Source organism: Onthophagus taurus, unplaced genomic scaffold, assembly GCF_036711975.1.
Source record: "Onthophagus taurus isolate NC unplaced genomic scaffold, IU_Otau_3.0 ScKx7SY_24, whole genome shotgun sequence".
In the NCBI taxonomy this organism is placed as follows: Eukaryota; Metazoa; Arthropoda; class Insecta; order Coleoptera; family Scarabaeidae; genus Onthophagus; species Onthophagus taurus.
Window position 1 is genome coordinate 879,962 of NW_027248949.1, and position 8,802 is coordinate 888,763.

Genomic DNA, 8,802 nt, shown 5'->3' on the forward strand with positions numbered 1-8,802 from the left:
TACTGCAAAAGTTGTAGCAAATTGTGCCCTTAACACAATGGTCTGTTACTTCTTTGCTCCCAGATGCATCAATGTGGAGAATTTTTGAAAAATGTGCAAATTACAAGAGTGTTGAAAAAAACGGTATCCGGAGCAGAATACAGAAAAACTTTTACAAGAAAAGTTGTAGCAAATTGTGCCCTTAACACAATGGTCTGTAACTTTTTTGCTCCCAGATGCATCAATGGGGAGAATTTTTGAAAAATGTGCAAATTACAAGAGTGTTGAAAAAAAACAGTATCCGGAGCAGAATACAGAAAAACTTTTACTACAAAAGTTGTAGCAAATTGTGCCCTTAACACAATGGTCTGTAACTTTTTTGCTCCCAGATGCATCAATGGGGAGAATTTTTGAAAAATGTGCAAATTACAAGAGTGTTGAAAAAAAACGGTATCCGGAGCAGAATACAGAAAAACTTTTACTACAAAAGTTGTAGCAAATTGTGCCCTTAACACAATGGTCTGTAACTTTTTTGCTCCCAGATGCATCAATACGGAGAATTTTTCAAAAATGTGGAAATTACAAGAGTGTTGAAAAAAACGGTATCCGGAGCAGAATACAGAAAAACTTTTACAAGAAAAGTTGTAGCAAATTGTGCCCTTAACACAATGGTCTGTAACTTTTTTGCTCCCAGATGCATCAATGGGGAGAATTTTTGAAAAATGTGCAAATTACAAGAGTGTTGAAAAAAAACGGTATCCGGAGCAGAATACAGAAAAACTTTTACTACAAAAGTTGTAGCAAATTGCGCCCTTAACACAATGGTCTGTAACTTTTTTGCTCCCAGATGCATCAATGGGGAGAATTTTTGAAAAATGTGCAAATTACAAGAGTGTTGAAAAAAAACGGTATCCGCAGCAGAATACAGAAAAACTTTTACTACAAAAGTTGTAGCAAATTGTGCCCTTAACACAATGGTCTGTAACTTTTTTGCTCCCAGATGCATCAATACGGAGAATTTTTCAAAAATGTGGAAATTACAAGAGTGTTGAAAAAAACGGTATCCGGAGCAGAATACAGAAAAACTTTTACAAGAAAAGTTGTAGCAAATTGTGCCCTTAACACAATGGTCTGTAACTTTTTTGCTCCCAGATGCATCAATGGGGAGAATTTTTGAAAAATGTGCAAATTACAAGAGTGTTGAAAAAAAACAGTATCCGGAGCAGAATACAGAAAAACTTTTACTACAAAAGTTGTAGCAAATTGTGCCCTTAACACAATGGTCTGTAACTTTTTTGCTCCCAGATGCATCAATGGGGAGAATTTTTGAAAAATGTGCAAATTACAAGAGTGTTGAAAAAAAACGGTATCCGGAGCAGAATACAGAAAAACTTTTACTACAAAAGTTGTAGCAAATTGTGCCCTTAACACAATGGTCTGTAACTTTTTTGCTCCCAGATGCATCGATGTGGAGAATTTTTGAAAAATGTGCAAATTACAAGAGTGTTGAAAAAAAACGGTATCCGGAGCAGAATACAGAAAAACTTTTACTACAAAAGTTGTAGCAAATTGTGCCCTTAACACAATGGTCTGTAACTTTTTTGCTCCCAGATGCATCAATACGGAGAATTTTTCAAAAATGTGGAAATTACAAGAGTGTTGAAAAAAACGGTATCCGGAGCAGAATACAGAAAAACTTTTACAAGAAAAGTTGTAGCAAATTGTGCCTTTAACACAATGGTCTGTAACTTTTTTGCTCCCAGATGCATCAATGGGGAGAATTTTTGAAAAATGTGCAAATTACAAGAGTGTTGAAAAAAAACGGTATCCGGAGCAGAATACAGAAAAACTTTTACTACAAAAGTTGTAGCAAATTGTGCCCTTAACACAATGGTCTGTAACTTTTTTGCTCCCAGATGCATCAATGGGGAGAATTTTTGAAAAATGTGGAAATTACAAGAGTGTTGAAAAAAAACGGTATCCGGAGCAGAATACAGAAAAACTTTTACTACAAAAGTTGTAGCAAATTGTGCCCTTAACACAATGGTCTGTAACTCTTTTGCTCCCAGATGCATCAATGGGGAGAATTTTTGAAAAATGTGCAAATTACAAGAGTGTTGAAAAAAAACGGTATCCGGAGCAGAATACAGAAAAACTTTTACTACAAAAGTTGTAGCAAATTGTGCCCTTAACACAATGGTCTGTAACTTTTTTGCTCCCAGATGCATCAATACGGAGAATTTTTCAAAAATGTGGAAATTACAAGAGTGTTGAAAAAAACGGTATCCGGAGCAGAATACAGAAAAACTTTTACAAGAAAAGTTGTAGCAAATTGTGCCCTTAACACAATGGTCTGTAACTTTTTTGCTCCCAGATGCATCAATGGGGAGAGTTTTTGAAAAATGTGCAAATTACAAGAGTGTTGAAAAAAAACGGTATCCGGAGCAGAATACAGAAAAACTTTTACTACAAAAGTTGTAGCAAATAGTGCCATTAACACAATGGTCTGTAACTTTTTTTGCTCCCAGATGCACCAATGCGGAGATTTTTTCAAGAATGTGGAAATTACAAGAGTGTTGAAAAAAAACGGTATCCGGAGCAGAATACAGAAAAACTTTTACTGCAAAAGTTGTAGCAAATTGTGCCCTTAACACAATGGTCTGTTACTTCTTTGCTCCCAGATGCATCAATGTGGAGAATTTTTGAAAAATGTGCAAATTACAAGAGTGTTGAAAAAAAACGGTATCCGGAGCAGAATACAGAAAAACTTTTACAAGAAAAGTTGTAGCAAATTGTGCCCTTAACACAATGGTCTGTAACTTTTTTGCTCCCAGATGCATCAATGGGGAGAATTTTTGAAAAATGTGCAAATTACAAGAGTGTTGAAAAAAAACAGTATCCGGAGCAGAATACAGAAAAACTTTTACTACAAAAGTTGTAGCAAATTGTGCCCTTAACACAATGGTCTGTAACTTTTTTGCTCCCAGATGCATCAATGGGGAGAATTTTTGAAAAATGTGCAAATTACAAGAGTGTTGAAAAAAAACGGTATCCGGAGCAGAATACAGAAAAACTTTTACTACAAAAGTTGTAGCAAATTGTGCCCTTAACACAATGGTCTGTAACTTTTTTGCTCCCAGATGCATCGATGTGGAGAATTTTTGAAAAATGTGCAAATTACAAGAGTGTTGAAAAAAAACGGTATCCGGAGCAGAATACAGAAAAACTTTTACTACAAAAGTTGTAGCAAATTGTGCCCTTAACACAATGGTCTGTAACTTTTTTGCTCCCAGATGCATCAATACGGAGAATTTTTCAAAAATGTGGAAATTACAAGAGTGTTGAAAAAAACGGTATCCGGAGCAGAATACAGAAAAACTTTTACAAGAAAAGTTGTAGCAAATTGTGCCTTTAACACAATGGTCTGTAACTTTTTTGCTCCCAGATGCATCAATGGGGAGAATTTTTGAAAAATGTGCAAATTACAAGAGTGTTGAAAAAAAACGGTATCCGGAGCAGAATACAGAAAAACTTTTACTACAAAAGTTGTAGCAAATTGTGCCCTTAACACAATGGTCTGTAACTTTTTTGCTCCCAGATGCATCAATGGGGAGAATTTTTGAAAAATGTGGAAATTACAAGAGTGTTGAAAAAAAACGGTATCCGGAGCAGAATACAGAAAAACTTTTACTACAAAAGTTGTAGCAAATTGTGCCCTTAACACAATGGTCTGTAACTCTTTTGCTCCCAGATGCATCAATGGGGAGAATTTTTGAAAAATGTGCAAATTACAAGAGTGTTGAAAAAAAACGGTATCCGGAGCAGAATACAGAAAAACTTTTACTACAAAAGTTGTAGCAAATTGTGCCCTTAACACAATGGTCTGTAACTTTTTTGCTCCCAGATGCATCAATACGGAGAATTTTTCAAAAATGTGGAAATTACAAGAGTGTTGAAAAAAACGGTATCCGGAGCAGAATACAGAAAAACTTTTACAAGAAAAGTTGTAGCAAATTGTGCCCTTAACACAATGGTCTGTAACTTTTTTGCTCCCAGATGCATCAATGGGGAGAGTTTTTGAAAAATGTGCAAATTACAAGAGTGTTGAAAAAAAACGGTATCCGGAGCAGAATACAGAAAAACTTTTACTACAAAAGTTGTAGCAAATAGTGCCATTAACACAATGGTCTGTAACTTTTTTTGCTCCCAGATGCACCAATGCGGAGATTTTTTCAAGAATGTGGAAATTACAAGATTGTTGAAAAAAAACGGTATCCGGAGCAGAATACAGAAAAACTTTTACTGCAAAAGTTGTAGCAAATTGTGCCCTTAACACAATGGTCTGTTACTTCTTTGCTCCCAGATGCATCAATGTGGAGAATTTTTGAAAAATGTGCAAATTACAAGAGTGTTGAAAAAAACGGTATCCGGAGCAGAATACAGAAAAACTTTTACAAGAAAAGTTGTAGCAAATTGTGCCCTTAACACAATGGTCTGTAACTTTTTTGCTCCCAGATGCATCAATGGGGAGAATTTTTGAAAAATGTGCAAATTACAAGAGTGTTGAAAAAAAACAGTATCCGGAGCAGAATACAGAAAAACTTTTACTACAAAAGTTGTAGCAAATTGTGCCCTTAACACAATGGTCTGTAACTTTTTTGCTCCCAGATGCATCAATGGGGAGAATTTTTGAAAAATGTGCAAATTACAAGAGTGTTGAAAAAAAACGGTATCCGGAGCAGAATACAGAAAAACTTTTACTACAAAAGTTGTAGCAAATTGTGCCCTTAACACAATGGTCTGTAACTTTTTTGCTCCCAGATGCATCAATACGGAGAATTTTTCAAAAATGTGGAAATTACAAGAGTGTTGAAAAAAACGGTATCCGGAGCAGAATACAGAAAAACTTTTACAAGAAAAGTTGTAGCAAATTGTGCCTTTAACACAATGGTCTGTAACTTTTTTGCTCCCAGATGCATCAATGGGGAGAATTTTTGAAAAATGTGCAAATTACAAGAGTGTTGAAAAAAAACGGTATCCGGAGCAGAATACAGAAAAACTTTTACTACAAAAGTTGTAGCAAATTGTGCCCTTAACACAATGGTCTGTAACTTTTTTGCTCCCAGATGCATCAATGGGGAGAATTTTTGAAAAATGTGGAAATTACAAGAGTGTTGAAAAAAAACGGTATCCGGAGCAGAATACAGAAAAACTTTTACTACAAAAGTTGTAGCAAATTGTGCCCTTAACACAATGGTCTGTAACTTTTTTGCTCCCAGATGCATCAATACGGAGAATTTTTCAAAAATGTGGAAATTACAAGAGTGTTGAAAAAAACGGTATCCGGAGCAGAATACAGAAAAACTTTTACAAGAAAAGTTGTAGCAAATTGTGCCCTTAACACAATGGTCTGTAACTTTTTTGCTCCCAGATGCATCAATGGGGAGAGTTTTTGAAAAATGTGCAAATTACAAGAGTGTTGAAAAAAAACGGTATCCGGAGCAGAATACAGAAAAACTTTTACTACAAAAGTTGTAGCAAATAGTGCCATTAACACAATGGTCTGTAACTTTTTTGCTCCCAGATGCACCAATGCGGAGATTTTTTCAAGAATGTGGAAATTACAAGATTGTTGAAAAAAAACGGTATCCGGAGCAGAATACAGAAAAACTTTTACTGCAAAAGTTGTAGCAAATTGTGCCCTTAACACAATGGTCTGTTACTTCTTTGCTCCCAGATGCATCAATGTGGAGAATTTTTGAAAAATGTGCAAATTACAAGAGTGTTGAAAAAAACGGTATCCGGAGCAGAATACAGAAAAACTTTTACAAGAAAAGTTGTAGCAAATTGTGCCCTTAACACAATGGTCTGTAACTTTTTTGCTCCCAGATGCATCAATGGGGAGAATTTTTGAAAAATGTGCAAATTACAAGAGTGTTGAAAAAAAACGGTATCCGGAGCAGAATACAGAAAAACTTTTACTACAAAAGTTGTAGCAAATAGTGCCCTTAACACAATGGTCTGTAACTTTTTTGCTCCCAGATGCATTAATACGGAGAATTTTTCAAAAATGTGGAAATTACAAGAGTGTTGAAAAAAACGGTATCCGGAGCAGAATACAGAAAAACTTTTACAAGAAAAGTTGTAGCAAATTGTGCCTTTAACACAATGGTCTGTAACTTTTTTGCTCCCAGATGCATCAATGGGGAGAATTTTTGAAAAATGTGCAAATTACAAGAGTGTTGAAAAAAAACGGTATCCGGAGCAGAATACAGAAAAACTTTTACTACAAAAGTTGTAGCAAATTGTGCCCTTAACACAATGGTCTGTAACTTTTTTGCTCCCAGATGCATCAATGGGGAGAATTTTTGAAAAATGTGGAAATTACAAGAGTGTTGAAAAAAAACGGTATCCGGAGCAGAATACAGAAAAACTTTTACTACAAAAGTTGTAGCAAATTGTGCCCTTAACACAATGGTCTGTAACTCTTTTGCTCCCAGATGCATCAATGGGGAGAATTTTTGAAAAATGTGCAAATTACAAGAGTGTTGAAAAAAAACGGTATCCGGAGCAGAATACAGAAAAACTTTTACTACAAAAGTTGTAGCAAATTGTGCCCTTAACACAATGGTCTGTAACTTTTTTGCTCCCAGATGCATCAATACGGAGAATTTTTCAAAAATGTGGAAATTACAAGAGTGTTGAAAAAAACGGTATCCGGAGCAGAATACAGAAAAACTTTTACAAGAAAAGTTGTAGCAAATTGTGCCCTTAACACAATGGTCTGTAACTTTTTTGCTCCCAGATGCATCAATGGGGAGAGTTTTTGAAAAATGTGCAAATTACAAGAGTGTTGAAAAAAAACGGTATCCGGAGCAGAATACAGAAAAACTTTTACTACAAAAGTTGTAGCAAATAGTGCCATTAACACAATGGTCTGTAACTTTTTTTGCTCCCAGATGCACCAATGCGGAGATTTTTTCAAGAATGTGGAAATTACAAGATTGTTGAAAAAAAACGGTATCCGGAGCAGAATACAGAAAAACTTTTACTGCAAAAGTTGTAGCAAATTGTGCCCTTAACACAATGGTCTGTTACTTCTTTGCTCCCAGATGCATCAATGTGGAGAATTTTTGAAAAATGTGCAAATTACAAGAGTGTTGAAAAAAACGGTATCCGGAGCAGAATACAGAAAAACTTTTACAAGAAAAGTTGTAGCAAATTGTGCCCTTAACACAATGGTCTGTAACTTTTTTGCTCCCAGATGCATCAATGGGGAGAATTTTTGAAAAATGTGCAAATTACAAGAGTGTTGAAAAAAAACAGTATCCGGAGCAGAATACAGAAAAACTTTTACTACAAAAGTTGTAGCAAATTGTGCCCTTAACACAATGGTCTGTAACTTTTTTGCTCCCAGATGCATCAATGGGGAGAATTTTTGAAAAATGTGCAAATTACAAGAGTGTTGAAAAAAAACGGTATCCGGAGCAGAATACAGAAAAACTTTTACTACAAAAGTTGTAGCAAATTGTGCCCTTAACACAATGGTCTGTAACTTTTTTGCTCCCAGATGCATCAATACGGAGAATTTTTCAAAAATGTGGAAATTACAAGAGTGTTGAAAAAAACGGTATCCGGAGCAGAATACAGAAAAACTTTTACAAGAAAAGTTGTAGCAAATTGTGCCTTTAACACAATGGTCTGTAACTTTTTTGCTCCCAGATGCATCAATGGGGAGAATTTTTGAAAAATGTGCAAATTACAAGAGTGTTGAAAAAAAACGGTATCCGGAGCAGAATACAGAAAAACTTTTACTACAAAAGTTGTAGCAAATTGTGCCCTTAACACAATGGTCTGTAACTTTTTTGCTCCCAGATGCATCAATGGGGAGAATTTTTGAAAAATGTGGAAATTACAAGAGTGTTGAAAAAAAACGGTATCCGGAGCAGAATACAGAAAAACTTTTACTACAAAAGTTGTAGCAAATTGTGCCCTTAACACAATGGTCTGTAACTTTTTTGCTCCCAGATGCATCAATACGGAGAATTTTTCAAAAATGTGGAAATTACAAGAGTGTTGAAAAAAACGGTATCCGGAGCAGAATACAGAAAAACTTTTACAAGAAAAGTTGTAGCAAATTGTGCCCTTAACACAATGGTCTGTAACTTTTTTGCTCCCAGATGCATCAATGGGGAGAGTTTTTGAAAAATGTGCAAATTACAAGAGTGTTGAAAAAAAACGGTATCCGGAGCAGAATACAGAAAAACTTTTACTACAAAAGTTGTAGCAAATAGTGCCATTAACACAATGGTCTGTAACTTTTTTGCTCCCAGATGCACCAATGCGGAGATTTTTTCAAGAATGTGGAAATTACAAGATTGTTGAAAAAAAACGGTATCCGGAGCAGAATACAGAAAAACTTTTACTGCAAAAGTTGTAGCAAATTGTGCCCTTAACACAATGGTCTGTTACTTCTTTGCTCCCAGATGCATCAATGTGGAGAATTTTTGAAAAATGTGCAAATTACAAGAGTGTTGAAAAAAACGGTATCCGGAGCAGAATACAGAAAAACTTTTACAAGAAAAGTTGTAGCAAATTGTGCCCTTAACACAATGGTCTGTAACTTTTTTGCTCCCAGATGCATCAATGGGGAGAATTTTTGAAAAATGTGCAAATTACAAGAGTGTTGAAAAAAAACGGTATCCGGAGCAGAATACAGAAAAACTTTTACTACAAAAGTTGTAGCAAATAGTGCCCTTAACACAATGGTCTGTAACTTTTTTGCTCCCAGATGCATTAATACGGAGAATTTTTCAAAAATGT